Source organism: Silurus meridionalis, chromosome 6 (assembly GCF_014805685.1).
Source record: "Silurus meridionalis isolate SWU-2019-XX chromosome 6, ASM1480568v1, whole genome shotgun sequence".
Taxonomy (NCBI): Eukaryota; Metazoa; Chordata; class Actinopteri; order Siluriformes; family Siluridae; genus Silurus; species Silurus meridionalis.
The window spans coordinates 22989459-23010922 of record NC_060889.1 but is presented as its reverse complement, the minus strand read 5'-3'; the positions used below and the strand labels follow the sequence as shown (position 1 = coordinate 23010922).

Here is a 21464-nt window from a genome sequence, read left to right as displayed (position 1 = left end):
CTAGGGGTGGGCAGATCAATCCTGAGATGAATAGTATCGACACCAACGTAAAATTGATATCGGATCGAAACTTTAGTTCCAATTTTTCGAATCTACGCTAAGGTACATTGCTTCTCTTCATTAAACTCCATACCACCCTGTCCTCTACATCTACCTCTTTCAACCCAACTGGCTGCATGATCCTTCCTCACCACATCCATAAACCTCCTTCTTGACCTTCCTCTTTTCCTACTTCCTGGTGGCTTCATCTTTCGCATTGTCCTACCGATATACCCCATGTCCCTCCTCTGCACACGTCCAAACCATCTCAATCGCCCTCCTTCTCCTTGTCCCCAAAACGTCCTACATGCGCTCTACCTCTAATAAACTCATTTCTAATCCTGTCCAACCTCGTCACTCCTAACGATAACATCAACATCTTCAGCTCTGCTACCTCCACCTCTTGTCTTTGAGTCAATGCTAGTGTCTCTATACCATACAACATACCAAGTCTCGCCACAGTCCAATACAGTAATAAATTGGTTTGTATGGCTTAAGTGTTTTAAATCTGTCCTGGTTTTACATAAACATTTAATTACAAGTGAGTTGGAAACAAAACAGCACAAACTTTTGGTGTTCATTAAACAGTATTCTGATCCAGCAGATAAATGATGCATTCACCTCATACTTCCTTGAGAGACTGCCCTCCACCACCACAATAAAGTACAAACCGAGTCAAATGTATGTCTATTAAAGTAAAATTTTGTTTCAAACATCAACCTGAGATTGTTAAATTTGTAAAAGCAAACTTTATTTTACAAATGTTGAACATGACACAAATGTTTCTTGACCACATATATCACTAATCACTCTGATCATGTACTCTTCCTCTCAAACCTCAAAAGAAGCAGAGAACGTTCATCAATGATCAAAGCCCATGAGAGAATCATTAGCTCATATCCAATTCACGCTCAGAAGAGAACATCACAGCTCATCATCGTGATTAGGAGACGATCGCTTTCAAATCACATTTCCAAGTTAGTTACTATAGAAATGATCCCTGAAAGTATAGTCTTAAATGCTCTCATGTTCAGACAGTCAAGCACTTTGAATAGTACCCAGATCCTGAAGATGGTAGATTTGATCATTTTCAAGCAAATGTGTCATAAATTCAACAGCTTTCCATCTAATTGATCCAAAAAACCCCCCCGAAACAATAGAAAATAAATGACATGGTGTAAGATACTCAAAAGTGAGAAATGAGTCACGAAATGAATGAGGTGGGTAGTTGAGATCTCACACTGCAAAAACACACATTGTGTACTCATTAGCACAAACTAACAAATGATATACTGTATGAAGCAAATTTGTCTATAAAATAAATAACTAGGGGTGGGCAGATCAATCCTGAGATGAATAGTATCGACACCAACGTAAAATTGATATCGGATCGAAACTTTAGTTCCAATTTTTCGAATCTACGCTAAGGTACATTGCTTCTCTTCATTAAACTCCATACCACCCTGTCCTCTACATCTACCTCTTTCAACCCAACTGGCTGCATGATCCTTCCTCACCACATCCATAAACCTCCTTCTTGACCTTCCTCTTTTCCTACTTCCTGGTGGCTTCATCTTTCGCATTGTCCTACCGATATACCCCATGTCCCTCCTCTGCACACGTCCAAACCATCTCAATCGCCCCTCCTTCTCCTTGTCCCCAAAACGTCCTACATGCGCTCTACCTCTAATAAACTCATTTCTAATCCTGTCCAACCTCGTCACTCCTAACGATAACATCAACATCTTCAGCTCTGCTACCTCCACCTCTTGTCTTTGAGTCAATGCTAGTGTCTCTATACCATACAACATACCAAGTCTCGCCACAGTCCAATACAGTAATAAATTGGTTTGTATGGCTTAAGTGTTTTAAATCTGTCCTGGTTTTACACATAAACATTTAATTACAAGTGAGTTGGAAACAAAAACAGCACAAACTTTTGGTGTTCATTAAACAGTATTCTGATTCAGCAGATAAATGATGCATTCACCTCATACTTCCTTGAGAGACTGCCCTCCACCACCACAATAAAGTACAAACCGAGTCAAATGTATGTCTATTAAAGTAAAATTTTGTTTCAAACATCAACCTGAGATTGTTAAATTTGTAAAAGCAAACTTTATTTTACAAATGTTGAACATGACACAAATGTTTCTTGACCACATATATCACTAATCACTCTGATCATGTACTCTTCCTCTCAAACCTCAAAAGAAGCAGAGAACGTTCATCAATGATCAAAGCCCATGAGAGAATCATTAGCTCATATCCAATTCACGCTCAGAAGAGAACATCACAGCTCATCATCGTGATTAGAGACGATCGCTTTCAAATCACATTTCCAAGTTAGTTACTATAGAAATGATCCTGAAAGTATAGTCTTAAATGCTCTCATGTTCAGACAGTCAAGCACTTTGAATAGTACCCAGATCCTGAAGATGGTAGATTTGATCATTTTCAAGCAAATGTGTCATAAATTCAACAGCTTTCCATCTAATTGATCCAAAAAACCCCCCCGAAACAATAGAAAATAAATGACATGGTGTAAGATACTCAAAAGTGAGAAATGAGTCACGAAATGAATGAGGTGGGTAGTTGAGATCTCACACTGCAAAAACACACATTGTGTACTCATTAGCACAAACTAACAAATGATATACTGTATGAAGCAAATTTGTCTATAAAATAAATAACTAGGGGTGGGCAGATCAATCCTGAGATGAATAGTATCGACACCAACGTAAAATTGATATCGGATCGAAACTTTAGTTCCAATTTTTCGAATCTACGCTAAGGTACATTGCTTCTCTTCATTAAACTCCATACCACCCTGTCCTCTACATCTACCTCTTTCAACCCAACTGGCTGCATGATCCTTCCTCACCACATCCATAAACCTCCTTCTTGACCTTCCTCTTTTCCTACTTCCTGGTGGCTTCATCTTCGCATTGTCCTACCGATATACCCCATGTCCCTCCTCTGCACACGCCCAAACCATCTCAATCGCCTCCTTCTCCTTGTCCCCAAAACGTCCTACATGCGCTCTACCTCTAATAAACTCATTTCTAATCCTGTCCAACCTCGTCACTCCTAACGATAACATCAACATCTTCAGCTCTGCTACCTCCACCTCTTGTCTTTGAGTCAATGCTAGTGTCTCTATACCATACAACATACCAAGTCTCGCCACAGTCCAATACAGTAATAAATTGGTTTGTATGGCTTAAGTGTTTTAAATCTGTCCTGGTTTTACACATAAACATTTAATTACAAGTGAGTTGGAAACAAAACAGCACAAACTTTTGGTGTTCATTAAACAGTATTCTGATTCAGCAGATAAATGATGCATTCACCTCATACTTCCTTGAGAGACTGCCCTCCACCACCACAATAAAGTACAAACCGAGTCAAATGTATGTCTATTAAAGTAAAATTTTGTTTCAAACATCAACCTGAGATTGTTAAATTTGTAAAGCAAACTTTATTTTACAAATGTTGAACATGACACAAATGTTTCTTGACCACATATATCACTAATCACTCTGATCATGTACTCTTCCTCTCAAACCTCAAAAGAAGCAGAGAACGTTCATCAATGATCAAAGCCCATGAGAGAATCATTAGCTCATATCCAATTCACGCTCAGAAGAGAACATCACAGCTCATCATCGTGATTAGAGACGATCGCTTTCAAATCACATTTCCAAGTTAGTTACTATAGAAATGATCCCTGAAAGTATAGTCTTAAATTCTCTCATGTTCAGACAGTCAAGCACTTTGAATAGTACCCAGATCCTGAAGATGGTAGATTTGATCATTTTCAAGCAAATGTGTCATAAATTCAACAGCTTTCCATCTAATTGATCCAAAAAACCCCCCCGAAACAATAGAAAATAAATGACATGGTGTAAGATACTCAAAAGTGAGAAATGAGTCACGAAATGAATGAGGTGGGTAGTTGAGATCTCACACTGCAAAAACACACATTGTGTACTCATTAGCACAAACTAACAAATGATATACTGTATGAAGCAAATTTGTCTATAAAATAAATAACTAGGGGTGGGCAGATCAATCCTGAGATGAATAGTATCGACACCAACGTAAAATTGATATCGGATCGAAACTTTAGTTCCAATTTTTCGAATCTACGCTAAGGTACATTGCTTCTCTTCATTAAACTCCATACCACCCTGTCCTCTACATCTACCTCTTTCAACCCAACTGGCTGCATGATCCTTCCTCACCACATCCATAAACCTCCTTCTTGACCTTCCTCTTTTCCTACTTCCTGGTGGCTTCATCTTTCGCATTGTCCCACCGATATACCCCATGTCCCTCCTCTGCACACGTCCAAACCATCTCAATCGCCTCCTTCTCCTTGTCCCCAAAACGTCCTACATGCGCTCTACCTCTAATAAACTCATTTCTAATCCTGTCCAACCTCGTCACTCCTAACGATAACATCAACATCTTCAGCTCTGCTACCTCCACCTCTTGTCTTTGAGTCAATGCTAGTGTCTCTATACCATACAACATACCAAGTCTCGCCACAGTCCAATACAGTAATAAATTGGTTTGTATGGCTTAAGTGTTTTAAATCTGTCCTGGTTTTACACATAAACATTTAATTACAAGTGAGTTGGAAACAAAACAGCACAAACTTTTGGTGTTCATTAAACAGTATTCTGATTCAGCAGATTAATGATGCATTCACCTCATACTTCCTTGAGAGACTGCCTCCACCACCACAATAAAGTACAAACCGAGTCAAATGTATGTCTATTAAAGTAAAATTTTGTTTCAAACATCAACCTGAGATTATTAAATTTGTAAAAGCAAACTTTATTTTACAAATGTTGAACATGACACAAATGTTTCTTGACCACATATATCACTAATCACTCTGATCATGTACTCTTCCTCTCAAACCTCAAAAGAAGCAGAGAACGTTCATCAATGATCAAAGCCCATGAGAGAATCATTAGCTCATATCCAATTCACGCTCAGAAGAGAACATCACAGCTCATCATCGTGATTAGAGACGTATCGCTTTCAAATCACATTTCCAAGTTAGTTACTATAGAAATGATCCCTGAAAGTATAGTCTTAAATTCTCTCATGTTCAGACAGTCAAGCACTTTGAATAGTACCCAGATCCTGAAGATGGTAGATTTGATCATTTTCAAGCAAATGTGTCATAAATTCAACAGCTTTCCATCTAATTGATCCAAAAAACCCCCCCGAAACAATAGAAAATAAATGACATGGTGTAAGATACTCAAAAGTGAGAAATGAGTCACGAAATGAATGAGGTGGGTAGTTGAGATCTCACACTGCAAAAACACACATTGTGTACTCATTAGCACAAACTAACAAATGATATACTGTATGAAGCAAATTTGTCTATAAAATAAATAACTAGGGGTGGGCAGATCAATCCTGAGATGAATAGTATCGACACCAACGTAAAATTGATATCGGATCGAAACTTTAGTTCCAATTTTTGAATCTACGCTAAGGTACATTGCTTCTCTTCATTAAACTCCATACCACCCTGTCCTCTACATCTACCTCTTTCAACCCAACTGGCTGCATGATCCTTCCTCACCACATCCATAAACCTCCTTCTTGACCTTCCTCTTTTCCTACTTCCTGGTGGCTTCATCTTCGCATTGTCCCACCGATATACCCCATGTCCCTCCTCTGCACACGTCCAAACCATCTCAATCGCCCTCCTTCTCCTTGTCCCCAAAACGTCCTACATGCGCTCTACCTCTAATAAACTCATTTCTAATCCTGTCCAACCTCGTCACTCCTAACGATAACATCAACATCTTCAGCTCTGCTACCTCCACCTCTTGTCTTTGAGTCAATGCTAGTGTCTCTATACCATACAACATACCAAGTCTCGCCACAGTCCAATACAGTAATAAATTGGTTTGTATGGCTTAAGTGTTTTAAATCTGTCCTGGTTTTACACATAAACATTTAATTACAAGTGAGTTGGAAACAAAACAGCACAAACTTTTGGTGTTCATTAAACAGTATTCTGATCCAGCAGATAAATGATGCATTCACCTCATACTTCCTTGAGAGACTGCCCTCCACCACCACAATAAAGTACAAACCGAGTCAAATGTATGTCTATTAAAGTAAAATTTTGTTTCAAACATCAACCTGAGATTGTTAAATTTGTAAAAGCAAACTTTATTTTACAAATGTTGAACATGACACAAACGTTTCTTGACCACATATATCACTAATCACTCTGATCATGTACTCTTCCTCTCAAACCTCAAAAGAAGCAGAGAACGTTCATCAATGATCAAAGCCCATGAGAGAATCATTAGCTCATATCCAATTCACGCTCAGAAGAGAACATCACAGCTCATCATCGTGATTAGAGACGATCGCTTTCAAATCACATTTCCAAGTTAGTTACTATAGAAATGATCCCTGAAAGTATAGTCTTAAATTCTCTCATGTTCAGACAGTCAAGCACTTTGAATAGTACCCAGATCCTGAAGATGGTAGATTTGATCATTTTCAAGCAAATGTGTCATAAATTCAACAGCTTTCCATCTAATTGATCCAAAAACCCCCAAACAATAGAAAATAAATGACATGGTGTAAGATACTCAAAAGTGAGAAATGAGTCACGAAATGAATGAGGTGGGTAGTTGAGATCTCACACTGCAAAAACACACATTGTGTACTCATTAGCACAAACTAACAAATGATATACTGTATGAAGCAAATTTGTCTATAAAATAAATAACTAGGGGTGGGCAGATCAATCCTGAGATGAATAGTATCGACACCAACGTAAAATTGATATCGGATCGAAACTTTAGTTCCAATTTTTCGAATCTACGCTAAGGTACATTGCTTCTCTTCATTAAACTCCATACCACCCTGTCCTCTACATCTACCTCTTTCAACCCAACTGGCTGCATGATCCTTCCTCACCACATCCATAAACCTCCTTCTTGACCTTCCTCTTTTCCTACTTCCTGGTGGCTTCATCTTCGCATTGTCCCACCGATATACCCCATGTCCCTCCTCTGCACACGTCCAAACCATCTCAATCGCCCTCCTTCTCCTTGTCCCCAAAACGTCCTACATGCGCTCTACCTCTAATAAACTCATTTCTAATCCTGTCCAACCTCGTCACTCCTAACGATAACATCAACATCTTCAGCTCTGCTACCTCCACCTCTTGTCTTTGAGTCAATGCTAGTGTCTCTATACCATACAACATACCAAGTCTCGCCACAGTCCAATACAGTAATAAATTGGTTTGTATGGCTTAAGTGTTTTAAATCTGTCCTGGTTTTACATAAACATTTAATTACAAGTGAGTTGGAAACAAAACAGCACAAACTTTTGGTGTTCATTAAACAGTATTCTGATTCAGCAGATTAATGATGCATTCACCTCATACTTCCTTGAGAGACTGCCCTCCACCACCACAATAAAGTACAAACCGAGTCAAATGTATGTCTATTAAAGTAAAATTTTTGTTTCAAATACCAACCTGAGATTATTAAATTTGTAAAAGCAAACTTTATTTTACAAATGTTGAACATGACACAAATGTTTCTTGACCACATATATCACTAATCACTCTGATCATGTACTCTTCCTCTCAAACCTCAAAAGAAGCAGAGAACGTTCATCAATGATCAAAGCCCATGAGAGAATCATTAGCTCATATCCAATTCACGCTCAGAAGAGAACATCACAGCTCATCATCGTGATTAGGGAGACGTATCGCTTTCAAATCACATTTCCAAGTTAGTTACTATAGAAATGATCCCTGAAAGTATAGTCTTAAATTCTCTCATGTTCAGACAGTCAAGCACTTTGAATAGTACCCAGATCCTGAAGATGGTAGATTTGATCATTTTCAAGCAAATGTGTCATAAATTCAACAGCTTTCCATCTAATTGATCCAAAAAACCCCCCCGAAACAATAGAAAATAAATGACATGGTGTAAGATACTCAAAAGTGAGAAATGAGTCACGAAATGAATGAGGTGGGTAGTTGAGATCTCACACTGCAAAAACACACATTGTGTACTCATTAGCACAAACTAACAAATGATATACTGTATGAAGCAAATTTGTCTATAAAATAAATAACTAGGGGTGGGCAGATCAATCCTGAGATGAATAGTATCGACACCAACGTAAAATTGATATCGGATCGAAACTTTAGTTCCAATTTTTCGAATCTACGCTAAGGTACATTGCTTCTCTTCATTAAACTCCATACCACCCTGTCCTCTACATCTACCTCTTTCAACCCAACTGGCTGCATGATCCTTCCTCACCACATCCATAAACCTCCTTCTTGACCTTCCTCTTTTCCTACTTCCTGGTGGCTTCATCTTTCGCATTGTCCCACCGATATACCCCATGTCCCTCCTCTGCACACGCCCAAACCATCTCAATCGCCCTCCTTCTCCTTGTCCCCAAAACGTCCTACATGCGCTCTACCTCTAATAAACTCATTTCTAATCCTGTCCAACCTCGTCACTCCTAACGATAACATCAACATCTTCAGCTCTGCTACCTCCACCTCTTGTCTTTGAGTCAATGCTAGTGTCTCTATACCATACAACATACCAAGTCTCGCCACAGTCCAATACAGTAATAAATTGGTTTGTATGGCTTAAGTGTTTTAAATCTGTCCTGGTTTTACACATAAACATTTAATTACAAGTGAGTTGGAAACAAAAACAGCACAAACTTTTGGTGTTCATTAAACAGTATTCTGATCCAGCAGATAAATGATGCATTCACCTCATACTTCCTTGAGAGACTGCCCTCCACCACCACAATAAAGTACAAACCGAGTCAAATGTATGTCTATTAAAGTAAAATTTTTGTTTCAAACATCAACCTGAGATTGTTAAATTTGTAAAAGCAAACTTTATTTTACAAATGTTTCTTGACCACATATATCACTAATCACTCTGATCATGTACTCTTCCTCTCAAACCTCAAAAGAAGCAGAGAACGTTCATCAATGATCAAAGCCCATGAGAGAATCATTAGCTCATATCCAATTCACGCTCAGAAGAGAACATCACAGCTCATCATCGTGATTAGGGAGACGTATCGCTTTCAAATCACATTTCCAAGTTAGTTACTATAGAAATGATCCCTGAAAGTATAGTCTTAAATTCTCTCATGTTCAGACAGTCAAGCACTTTGAATAGTACCCAGATCCTGAAGATGGTAGATTTGATCATTTTCAAGCAAATGTGTCATAAATTCAACAGCTTTCCATCTAATTGATCCAAAAAACCCCCCCGAAACAATAGAAAATAAATGACATGGTGTAAGATACTCAAAAGTGAGAAATGAGTCACGAAATGAATGAGGTGGGTAGTTGAGATCTCACACTGCAAAAACACACATTGTGTACTCATTAGCACAAACTAACAAATGATATACTGTATGAAGCAAATTTGTCTATAAAATAAATAACTAGGGGTGGGCAGATCAATCCTGAGATGAATAGTATCGACACCAACGTAAAATTGATATCGGATCGAAACTTTAGTTCCAATTTTTCGAATCTACGCTAAGGTACATTGCTTCTCTTCATTAAACTCCATACCACCCTGTCCTCTACATCTACCTCTTTCAACCCAACTGGCTGCATGATCCTTCCTCACCACATCCATAAACCTCCTTCTTGACCTTCCTCTTTTCCTACTTCCTGGTGGCTTCATCTTCGCATTGTCCTACCGATATACCCCATGTCCCTCCTCTGCACACGTCCAAACCATCTCAATCGCCTCCTTCTCCTTGTCCCCAAAACGTCCTACATGCGCTCTACCTCTAATAAACTCATTTCTAATCCTGTCCAACCTCGTCACTCCTAACGATAACATCAACATCTTCAGCTCTGCTACCTCCACCTCTTGTCTTTGAGTCAATGCTAGTGTCTCTATACCATACAACATACCAAGTCTCGCCACAGTCCAATACAGTAATAAATTGGTTTGTATGGCTTAAGTGTTTTAAATCTGTCCTGGTTTTACACATAAACATTTAATTACAAGTGAGTTGGAAACAAAACAGCACAAACTTTTGGTGTTCATTAAACAGTATTCTGATCCAGCAGATAAATGATGCATTCACCTCATACTTCCTTGAGAGACTGCCCTCCACCACCACAATAAAGTACAAACCGAGTCAAATGTATGTCTATTAAAGTAAAATTTTGTTTCAAACATCAACCTGAGATTGTTAAATTTGTAAAAGCAAACTTTATTTTACAAATGTTGAACATGACACAAACGTTTCTTGACCACATATATCACTAATCACTCTGATCATGTACTCTTCCTCTCAAACCTCAAAAGAAGCAGAGAACGTTCATCAATGATCAAAGCCCATGAGAGAATCATTAGCTCATATCCAATTCACGCTCAGAAGAGAACATCACAGCTCATCATCGTGATTAGAGACGTATCGCTTTCAAATCACATTTCCAAGTTAGTTACTATAGAAATGATCCCTGAAAGTATAGTCTTAAATTCTCTCATGTTCAGACAGTCAAGCACTTTGAATAGTACCCAGATCCTGAAGATGGTAGATTTGATCATTTTCAAGCAAATGTGTCATAAATTCAACAGCTTTCCATCTAATTGATCCAAAAAACCCCCCCGAAACAATAGAAAATAAATGACATGGTGTAAGATACTCAAAAGTGAGAAATGAGTCACGAAATGAATGAGGTGGGTAGTTGAGATCTCACACTGCAAAAACACACATTGTGTACTCATTAGCACAAACTAACAAATGATATACTGTATGAAGCAAATTTGTCTATAAAATAAATAACTAGGGGTGGGCAGATCAATCCTGAGATGAATAGTATCGACACCAACGTAAAATTGATATCGGATCGAAACTTTAGTTCCAATTTTTCGAATCTACGCTAAGGTACATTGCTTCTCTTCATTAAACTCCATACCACCCTGTCCTCTACATCTACCTCTTTCAACCCAACTGGCTGCATGATCCTTCCTCACCACATCCATAAACCTCCTTCTTGACCTTCCTCTTTTCCTACTTCCTGGTGGCTTCATCTTCGCATTGTCCCACCGATATACCCCATGTCCCTCCTCTGCACACGTCCAAACCATCTCAATCGCCCCTCCTTCTCCTTGTCCCCAAAACGTCCTACATGCGCTCTACCTCTAATAAACTCATTTCTAATCCTGTCCAACCTCGTCACTCCTAACGATAACATCAACATCTTCAGCTCTGCTACCTCCACCTCTTGTCTTTGAGTCAATGCTAGTGTCTCTATACCATACAACATACCAAGTCTCGCCACAGTCCAATACAGTAATAAATTGGTTTGTATGGCTTAAGTGTTTTAAATCTGTCCTGGTTTTACACATAAACATTTAATTACAAGTGAGTTGGAAACAAAAACAGCACAAACTTTTGGTGTTCATTAAAAAGTATTCTGATTCAGCAGATTAATGATGCATTCACCTCATACTTCCTTGAGAGACTGCCCTCCACCACCACAGTAAAGTACAAACCGGGTCAAATGTATGTCTATTAAAGTAAAATTTTTGTTTCAAATACCAACCTGAGATTATTAAATTTGTAAAAGCAAACTTTATTTTACAAATGTTGAACATGACACAAATGTTTCTTGACCACATATATCACTAATCACTCTGATCATGTACTCTTCCTCTCAAACCTCAAAAGAAGCAGAGAACGTTCATCAATGATCAAAGCCCATGAGAGAATCATTAGCTCATATCCAATTCACGCTCAGAAGAGAACATCACAGCTCATCATCGTGATTAGGGAGACGTATCGCTTTCAAATCACATTTCCAAGTTAGTTACTATAGAAATGATCCCTGAAAGTATAGTCTTAAATTCTCATGTTCAGACAGTCAAGCACTTTGAATAGTACCCAGATCCTGAAGATGGTAGATTTGATCATTTTCAAGCAAATGTGTCATAAATTCAACAGCTTTCCATCTAATTGATCCAAAAAACCCCCCCGAAACAATAGAAAATAAATGACATGGTGTAAGATACTCAAAAGTGAGAAATGAGTCACGAAATGAATGAGGTGGGTAGTTGAGATCTCACACTGCAAAAACACACATTGTGTACTCATTAGCACAAACTAACAAATGATATACTGTATGAAGCAAATTTGTCTATAAAATAAATAACTAGGGGTGGGCAGATCAATCCTGAGATGAATAGTATCGACACCAACGTAAAATTGATATCGGATCGAAACTTTAGTTCCAATTTTTCGAATCTACGCTAAGGTACATTGCTTCTCTTCATTAAACTCCATACCACCCTGTCCTCTACATCTACCTCTTTCAACCCAACTGGCTGCATGATCCTTCCTCACCACATCCATAAACCTCCTTCTTGACCTTCCTCTTTTCCTACTTCCTGGTGGCTTCATCTTTCGCATTGTCCTACCGATATACCCCATGTCCCTCCTCTGCACACGTCCAAACCATCTCAATCGCCCCTCCTTCTCCTTGTCCCCAAAACGTCCTACATGCGCTCTACCTCTAATAAACTCATTTCTAATCCTGTCCAACCTCGTCACTCCTAACGATAACATCAACAACTTCAGCTCTGCTACCTCCACCTCTTGTCTTTGAGTCAATGCTAGTGTCTCTATACCATACAACATACCAAGTCTCACCACAGTCCAATACAGTAATAAATTGGCTTGTATGGCTTAAGTGTTTTAAATCTGTCGTGGTTTTACACATAAACATTTAATTGCAAGTGAGTTGGAAACAAAAACAGCACAAACTTTTTGTGTTCATTAAAAAGTATTCTGATTCAGCAGATTAATGATGCATTCACCTCATACTTCCTTGAGAGACTGCCCTCCACCACCACAATAAAGTACAAACCGAGTCAAATGTATGTCTATTAAAGTAAAATTTTTGTTTCAAATACCAACCTGAGATTATTAAATTTGTAAAAGCAAACTTTATTTTACAAATGTTGAACATGACACAAATGTTTCTTGACCACATATATCACTAATCACTCTGATCATGTACTCTTCCTCTCAAACTTCTAAAGAAGCAGAGAACGTTCATCAATGATCAAAGCCCATGAGAGAATCATTAGCTCATATCCAATTCACGCTCAGAAGAGAACATCACAGCTCATCATCGTGATTAGAGACGATCGCTTTCAAATCACATTTCCAAGTTAGTTACTATAGAAATGATCCCTGAAAGTATAGTCTTAAATTCTCTCATGTTCAGACAGTCAAGCACTTTGAATAGTACCCAGATCCTGAAGATGGTAGATTTGATCATTTTCAAGCAAATGTGTCATAAATTCAACAGCTTTCCATCTAATTGATCCAAAAAACCCCCCCGAAACAATAGAAAATAAATGACATGGTGTAAGATACTCAAAAGTGAGAAATGAGTCACGAAATGAATGAGGTGGGTAGTTGAGATCTCACACTGCAAAAACACACATTGTGTACTCATTAGCACAAACTAACAAATGATATACTGTATGAAGCAAATTTGTCTATAAAATAAATAACTAGGTGGGCAGATCAATCCTGAGATGAATAGTATCGACACCAACGTAAAATTGATATCGGATCGAAACTTTAGTTCCAATTTTTCGAATCTACGCTAAGGTACATTGCTTCTCTTCATTAAACTCCATACCACCCTGTCCTCTACATCTACCTCTTTCAACCCAACTGGCTGCATGATCCTTCCTCACCACATCCATAAACCTCCTTCTTGACCTTCCTCTTTTCCTACTTCCTGGTGGCTTCATCTTCGCATTGTCCCACCGATATACCCCATGTCCCTCCTCTGCACACGTCCAAACCATCTCAATCGCCTCCTTCTCCTTGTCTCCAAAACGTCCTACATGCGCTCTCCCTCTAATAAACTCATTTCTAATCCTGTCCAACCTCGTCACTCCTAACGATAACATCAACATCTTCAGCTCTGCTACCTCCACCTCTTGTCTTTGAGTCAATGCTAGTGTCTCTATACCATACAACATACCAAGTCTCGCCACAGTCCAATACAGTAATAAATTGGTTTGTATGGCTTAAGTGTTTTAAATCTGTCCTGGTTTTACACATAAACATTTAATTACAAGTGAGTTGGAAACAAAAACGGCACAAACTTTTGGTGTTCATTAAACAGTATTCTGATTCAGCAGATAAATGATGCATTCACCTCATACTTCCTTGAGAGACTGCCCTCCACCACCACAATAAAGTACAAAGCGAGTCAAATGTATGTCTATTAAAGTAAAATTTTTGTTTCAAACATCAACCTGAGATTGTTAAATTTGTAAAAGCAAACTTTATTTTACAAATGTTGAACATGACACAAATGTTTCTTGACCACATATATCACTAATCACTCTGATCATGTACTCTTCCTCTCAAACCTCAAAAGAAGCAGAGAACGTTCATCAATGATCAAAGCCCATGAGAGAATCATTAGCTCATATCCAAATCACGCTCAGAAGAGAACATCACAGCTCATCATCGTGATTAGGGAAACGTATCGCTTTCAAATCACATTTCCAAGTTAGTTACTATAGAAATGATCCCTGAAAGTATAGTCTTAAATTCACTCATGTTCAGACAGTCAAGCACTTTGAATAATACCCAGATCCTGAAGATGGTAGATTTGATCATTTTCAACCAAATTTGTCATAAATTCAACAGCTTTCCATATAATTGATCCAAATAAACCCCCCCGAAACAATAGAAAATAAATGAAATGGTGTAAGATACTCAAAAGTGAGAAATAATTCACGAAATGAATGAGGTGGGTAGTTGAGATCTCACACTGCAAAAACACACATTGTGTACTCATTAGCACAAACTAACAAATGATATACTGTATGAAGCAAATTTGTCTATAAAATAAATAACTAGGGGTGGGCAGATCAATCCTGAGATGAATAGTATCGACACCAACGTAAAAATTGATATCGGATCGAAACTTTAGTTCCAATTTTGTCGAATCTACGCTAAGGTACATTGCTTCTCTTTATTAAACTCCATACCACCCTGTCCTCTGCATCTACCTCTTTCAACCCAACTGGCTGCATGATCCTTCCTCACCACATCCATAAACCTCCTTCTTGGCCTTCCTCTTTTCCTACTTCCTGGTGGCTTCATCTTTCGCATTGTCCTACCGATATACCCCATGTCCCTCCTCTGCACACGTCCAAACCATCTCAATCGCCCCTCCTTCTCCTTGTCTCCAAAACGTCCTACATGCGCTCTCCCTCTAATAAACTCATTTCTAATCCTGTCCAACCTCGTCACTCCTAACGATAACATCAACATCTTCAGCTCTGCTACCTCCACCTCCTGTCTTTTAATCAATGCTAGTGTCTCTATACCATACAACATACCAAGTCTCACCACAGTCCAATACAGTAATAAATTGGCTTGTATGGCTTATGTGTTTTAAATCTGTCCTGGTTTTACACAAACATTTAATTACAAGTGAGTTGAAAACAAAAATGGCACAAAACCTCTCAAACCTCAAAAAAAAGCAGAGAATATTCATCAATGATCAACGCGCATAAGAGAATCATTAGCTCATAACCAATTCACGCTTGGAAGAGAACATCACAGTTCATCATCGTGATTAGGGAGACACATGGCTTTCAAATCATATGTCCAAGTTAGTTACTACAGAAATGATTCCTGAATGTATAGTCTTAAATTCTCTCCTGTTCAGACAGTCATGCACTTTGAATAATACCCAGTTCCTGAAGATGGTAGATTTGATCATTTTCAACCAAATGTTTCATAAATTCAGTAGCTTTCCATACAATCGATCCAAAAATAAAAAATAAATTAAATAAAAATGTTTGAATAAATTACACAACCTGTGTTCACTATAGAAAATAAATGACATGGTGTAATATACTGAAAAGTGAGAAATGAGTCACGAGATGATGATTTAGGTGGATAGTTTCAGAGTCGGTAGTTTCAGTCTGACTTGATGTGTGAAATGTTGGCAGAGCTTACTCAGTTATGTTGTAGGTAACTCCCCTAAGGCCGGTCACGCTCAGTGTTTATTTATAATTCCTCATATTTTCTCTTTTTTTTTTAATTCATACATTGATCTCAAATTTGGAGATCCGTTATGTGTCTTAACTCCATCTTTGTAGTCACCTCTTACAGACACAGATGTTCCCATCCAAAGAGGTCACAGACACTTAACACCACACACCACACGGACACTTTATGGACAATCAAAAACCACCTTAAATTGTTTACTCTTGTTTACTATTGTTTACTGTTGTATACTGTTTTACTGCTTACTGCAATAAGCATATTTTTGTATATACATTTTTTTCTCTCATATACATCTTTATATATTCCTATATTTTACATAGATTTTATAGGTTATTTTTCTGCCTTCTTTTTCTTTGCTTTATTTTTCTCCCCATTCTATTCCGTCATGCCAGACCGTCATAAACAGCATTTCACTGCATGTCATACCCTGTATGTATGTGTATGCGACAAATAAAATTTGAATTGATTTGACATTGCCAGCACTCTCATCTATTCTCTGTTGTCTCAATCTAAAACAGAGGTGGTAGGTGGGCTCTGGACTTGCCATTCTGCTGTAATGAAAGCTGACTTTATCACAGTCTTGGCTTCCCACTACACCTTCGACCTTCTAGCACTTGCTGAGACCTGGATATCCCAGAACAGAACACTGCTACACCAGTTGCGCGGTCTTCTGCTTTTGCTTTCTCTTACTCACCAAGAGACACTGGTAGAGGTGGTGGTATGGGTTTACTGTTGTCACAGAGATGGTGTTTCACACCTCTCTCTTTGTCTCATTTAACCATGTCTTCTTTTGAATTTTATGCAATTTTAGTTACCTCTCCAATCAACCTTTTCATCATTGTCATCTACCACCCTCCTGGTCCCATTGGAGACTTCCTAGAAGAGATGGACACACTCCTTAGTACTTTCCCTTCTGACCACACTCCTCTGACAGTTCTTGCTGACTTCTACCTCCCATCTGACAAACGTCAGTCATCTTGCCTCCTGACTTTTCTAAATACCTTCTCCTTGACATTTAACAGCTGCCATCCAACACACAAGGGAGGAAATGTCCTGGACCTGGTTTTCACCTGCCCTACCCCAGCTACAGACATGACTGCCACTCCACTTCCAATTTATGATCATCACCTGGTTTCCTTTTCAATCACTCTTTCTATTCTACCGAAAACAATTTACATGTCTCTCTTATCTGTCCTAACCTTCACTCCATCTCCCTTTCCTCTTGATGAAAGGTGGTACACTTTCATCTCTTCCTGACCCTGACTCATTGTCCTCTCTACCCTTGGACTTTGCTACTGACCCCTTCCTCTCATCTCTTTCCTCAACCATGGACCTCTTTTCCCCCTTGACTACAAAACCCAAGAAGACTTCTTGTCCCACACCCTGGCTGTCTGAAATTTTGCACAACAATCGACGAGAACTCAGATCAGCAGAGAGGAAGTGGAAAAAAATCACAGCTCAATGTGGACCTCGCATCTTACCATGCTCTCCTGACCAAATTTTCTTCGGATTTGACTTCTGCTAAAACTGCCTGCTACAAAGAAAAGCTTAAGGCCTCTGCACAAGATCCTCATAAGCTCCACAACATATTCTCTTCACTAATCGACCCCCTGCCACACCTGCTCCATCCTCCCTGACTGCTAATGAATTTGCCTTCATCATCTAAGAAGGCAAAGTTATTAGCAGTATCATAGAAGAAGGCAAAGTCATTAGCAGTCAGGGAGGATGGAGCAGGTGTGGCAGGGGGTTTGAGTAGTGAAGATACAGTGAGGAAAATAAGTATTTGAACACCCTGCTATTTTGCAAGTCCTCCCACTTAGAAATCATGGAGGGGTCTAAAATTGTCATCGTAGGTGCATGTCCACTGTGAAAGACATAATCTAAAAAAAAATCCAGAAATCACAATGTATGATTTTTTAACTATTTATTTGTATGATACAGCTGCAAATAAGTATTTGAACACCTGAGAAAGTCTATGTTAATATTTGGTACAGTAGCCTTTGTTTGCAATTATAGAGGTCAAACGTTTCCTGTAGTTTTTCACCAGGTTTGCACACACTGCAGGAGGGATTTTGGCCCACTCCTCCACACAGATCTTCTCTAGATCAGTCAGGTTTCTGGCCTGTCGCTGAGAAACACGTAGTTTGAGCTCCCTCCAAAGATTCTCTATTGGGTTTAGGCCTGGAGACTGGCTAGGCCACGCCAGAACCTTGATATGCTTCTTACAGAGTCACTCCTTGGTTATCCTGGCTGTGTGCTTCGGGTCATTTTCATGTTAGAAGACCCAGCCTCGACCCATCTTCAATGCTCTAACTGAGAGAAGGAGGTTGTTCCGCAAAATCTCGCAATACATGGCCATCTCCCTAATACAGTGCAGTCGCCCTGTCCCATGTGCAGAAAAACACCCCCAAAGCATGATGCTACTACCCCCATGCTTCACAGTAGGGCTGGTGTTCTTGGGATGGTACTCATCTGTGGTAGAGCGGCCTTACGGGTTCGCCTTCTACCCAAATGATGGCAATACTCGCTGTGATGTTCCGTGTAAAGTGGTGTTTATTTACAGCATGCTCAAGTGCAAAGTCCAAAATATATATAATACCCCAGAAAAGAAAAAGTGGCAAAATAACAAAACAAAGACAATTACGAGGAAAGTAAAGAAAACTATATACAAAATAGGCGCACCTGCTCATGTGCATTCACTACAATAGTTCTCAGACTCAGTTATCTCCACAGTGCAACACTCCTACAACTCCACCCCGAATTGAAGTGGGAGACTGGTTTATGAAGTGTAAGCCCCTCCCCTTGGACTCAACCATTTCACCCAAAGGGGTTTGGTAATTTGTAGCCAGTCACAAAATGGCTTATTAACATTATAAATATCATGATAAGTAATAAACATGATAACAATAATAATACTAATAATAGCAATAATAATAATAACAGAAATTATAACAATACCAATAATAATGATAATCACACAAAAAAAAAATCCCATCAACATAAACTTGCCGACTTCCGGTTTTGGTGCGCATGGTCTGTAAAGCGCAGCGCTGGCGCTTTAAAGCCATCCGCTATTCAGCGCTCCGGTTGGCTGCTATCCAAACCCAACCAGGAAGACCGACGCAACAAACAGGTGAGTACACAAAGTTTTAGGAAGTCCTTCCGTTTGTGGAAGACCAACAGACCAAATAGTTACAAGTTCACACACAGCCCAGTTTATAGAAACCGTATCTATCCCTCGTGTAGCAAAACCAAGAAGTAAATACACAAGATCCAGAAACAATCTCATTGAAGTTAAAACTGAAAAATGCCAGATAAACAAACACCAAAAAGTTTTAAAGTTTGGTCTTTTAAACATTAGATCACTTGCACCCAAAGCACTGATTATAAATGAGATGATCACAGAGAATAATCTCGATGCACTCTGTCTCACTGAGACCTGGATTAAACCAGGTGATTATATGGGTCTAAACGAGTCAACACCGTCAGGATATGTTTATAAGCATGAGCCCCGTCAGACTGGTCGTGGGGGGGGTGTAGGAACCATTTATACTGCTTCTCTTAATGTTAGTCAGATGTTAGGATTCAGCTTTAAATCATTTGAAGTGCTCGTTCTTAAAGTTGTACTTTCGGACATACATAGTAAACTCGCTCTGGTCACCGTGTACAGACCCCCAGGACCCTACGCTGATTTTCTTCAAGAGTTTGCTTGTTTTCTATCAGATCTCTTGATCAATTTTGATAAAGTGCTGCTTGTAGGAGATTTTAATATTCATGTAGATGATGTAAACGATGCTCTAGGATTATCATTTGTTGACTTATTAAACTCTTTTGGGGTTAAACAAAACGTCACCAGACCAACTCATCGCTTTAACCACACACTAGACTTAATAATATCCCACGGAGCAGACGTCACTGATATAGATATTTTACCTCAGAGTGATGACATCACAGACCATTACCTCATACTGTACACACTACCGGTAGAGCAGATTAGCCGTGTTGCACCACGTTATCGACCTGGTAGGACTATTGTTCCAACCACTAAGGACAGATTCGTAAATAACCTGCCTGATTTATCTCAATTTCTCACTAAACCCATAACTACTATTAATCTTGATGAGATAACTAAGAACATAGACCTTATCCTCACTAGCACATTAGACACCGTTGCCCTATCCGGTTAAAAAGGTTAGAGACCAAGCACCTGCATCTTGGTATAATAGTCACACATGCCCTCAAGAGAACAGCACGTAATCTGGAGAGAAAATGGAGGAAAACTAAATTGGAGGTATTTAGAATCACAGATAAAGACAGTATGCTCAGCTACAGACGGCGCTAAAAGCTGCTAGAGCTGAACACCTGAGCAAACTTATAGAAAACAACAAAACAATCCCAGGTTCCTTTTCAGTACAGTAGCTAAACTAACTACAAATCAGGGCTCTGAAAATTGTGTTCCATCACAGTTTAGTAGTGAGGACTTTATGATTTTCTTCACTGAAAAATAGATAACATTAGAAAAACAATTGTGGCAGTTCAACCTCTTACAGCATCTCCTGAGACAGTGTTACCTTCAACTCCACAACTCCACTGTTTTACATGTATAGGACAGGAAGAGCTGTATAATGTTATTGCCAAAGCTAAATCGACAACATGTCAGTTAGATCCAATTCCTACTAAATTACTGAAGGAAGTGTTATATACAACTGGTGAGCCTCTTCTAAATATTATTAACTCCTCACTATCTTTAGGTCACGTCCCTAAATCCTCAAGTTAGCAGTTATTAAGCCCCTCATTAAAAACCTAATCTGGATCCAAACACGTTATCAAATTACAGACCAATTTCAAATCTCCCATTTATGTCTAAGATTTTAGAAAAGATTGTCGCTGCACAGTTATGTTCCTACCTGCAAGAGAACAATATCTTTGAAGAATTTCAGTCAGGTTTTAGGCCCCATCATAGCACAGAAACTGCTCTAGTTAAAATAACTAATGACCTGTTTTTAGCTTCAGACCAAGGCTTCATCTCGCTGTTGGTTTTACTAGATCTTAGTGCTGCATTCGACACTATAGACCATGATCTCCTCCTAGATCGCTTACAAAATTACATCGGCATTCAGGGACAGGCATTAAGCTGGTTTAAATCCTACCTGTCCGATCGTTACCATTTCGTAGATTTGAATGGAGAGCTATCCAGGCTAATGCAAGTAAATTATGGCGTGCCGCAAGGTTCAGTTCTAGGACCCTGCTCTTCACAATATACATGCTTCCGTTAGGAAATATTATTA

At 38.9% G+C, this 21464-nt stretch overlaps 11 non-coding genes and 1 pseudogene across 11 annotated transcripts; all 12 read right to left on the bottom strand.

Annotated features, from left to right (window-relative positions):
- Nucleotides 1–844: 844 nt before the first annotated feature.
- Nucleotides 845–1055, bottom strand: LOC124388216. The gene has a single exon (XR_006926396.1). It is a non-coding gene; the product is annotated as a small nucleolar RNA U3 (small nucleolar RNA).
- Nucleotides 1056–2213: 1158 nt separating this feature from the next.
- Nucleotides 2214–2422, bottom strand: LOC124388212. The gene has a single exon (XR_006926392.1). It is a non-coding gene; the product is annotated as a small nucleolar RNA U3 (small nucleolar RNA).
- A 1153-nt stretch (nucleotides 2423–3575) lies between these two features.
- On the bottom strand, nucleotides 3576–3785 carry LOC124388222. The gene has a single exon (XR_006926401.1). It is a non-coding gene; the product is annotated as a small nucleolar RNA U3 (small nucleolar RNA).
- Nucleotides 3786–4939: 1154 nt separating this feature from the next.
- LOC124388214 lies at nucleotides 4940–5150 on the bottom strand. Its single transcript, XR_006926394.1, has one exon. It is a non-coding gene; the product is annotated as a small nucleolar RNA U3 (small nucleolar RNA).
- Nucleotides 5151–6304: 1154 nt separating this feature from the next.
- Nucleotides 6305–6514, bottom strand: LOC124388221. Its single transcript, XR_006926400.1, has one exon. It is a non-coding gene; the product is annotated as a small nucleolar RNA U3 (small nucleolar RNA).
- Nucleotides 6515–7664: 1150 nt separating this feature from the next.
- LOC124388204 lies at nucleotides 7665–7877 on the bottom strand. The gene has a single exon (XR_006926384.1). It is a non-coding gene; the product is annotated as a small nucleolar RNA U3 (small nucleolar RNA).
- A 1140-nt stretch (nucleotides 7878–9017) lies between these two features.
- Nucleotides 9018–9230, bottom strand: LOC124388203. The gene has a single exon (XR_006926383.1). It is a non-coding gene; the product is annotated as a small nucleolar RNA U3 (small nucleolar RNA).
- Nucleotides 9231–10384: 1154 nt separating this feature from the next.
- Nucleotides 10385–10595, bottom strand: LOC124388213. The gene has a single exon (XR_006926393.1). It is a non-coding gene; the product is annotated as a small nucleolar RNA U3 (small nucleolar RNA).
- Nucleotides 10596–11753: 1158 nt separating this feature from the next.
- LOC124388202 lies at nucleotides 11754–11966 on the bottom strand. Its single transcript, XR_006926382.1, has one exon. It is a non-coding gene; the product is annotated as a small nucleolar RNA U3 (small nucleolar RNA).
- A 1157-nt stretch (nucleotides 11967–13123) lies between these two features.
- Nucleotides 13124–13333, bottom strand: LOC124388215. The gene has a single exon (XR_006926395.1). It is a non-coding gene; the product is annotated as a small nucleolar RNA U3 (small nucleolar RNA).
- A 1154-nt stretch (nucleotides 13334–14487) lies between these two features.
- Nucleotides 14488–14700, bottom strand: LOC124388210. The gene has a single exon (XR_006926390.1). It is a non-coding gene; the product is annotated as a small nucleolar RNA U3 (small nucleolar RNA).
- Nucleotides 14701–15615: 915 nt separating this feature from the next.
- Nucleotides 15616–15814, bottom strand: LOC124388162 (annotated as a pseudogene).
- Between the last annotated feature and the right edge of the window lie 5650 nt (nucleotides 15815–21464).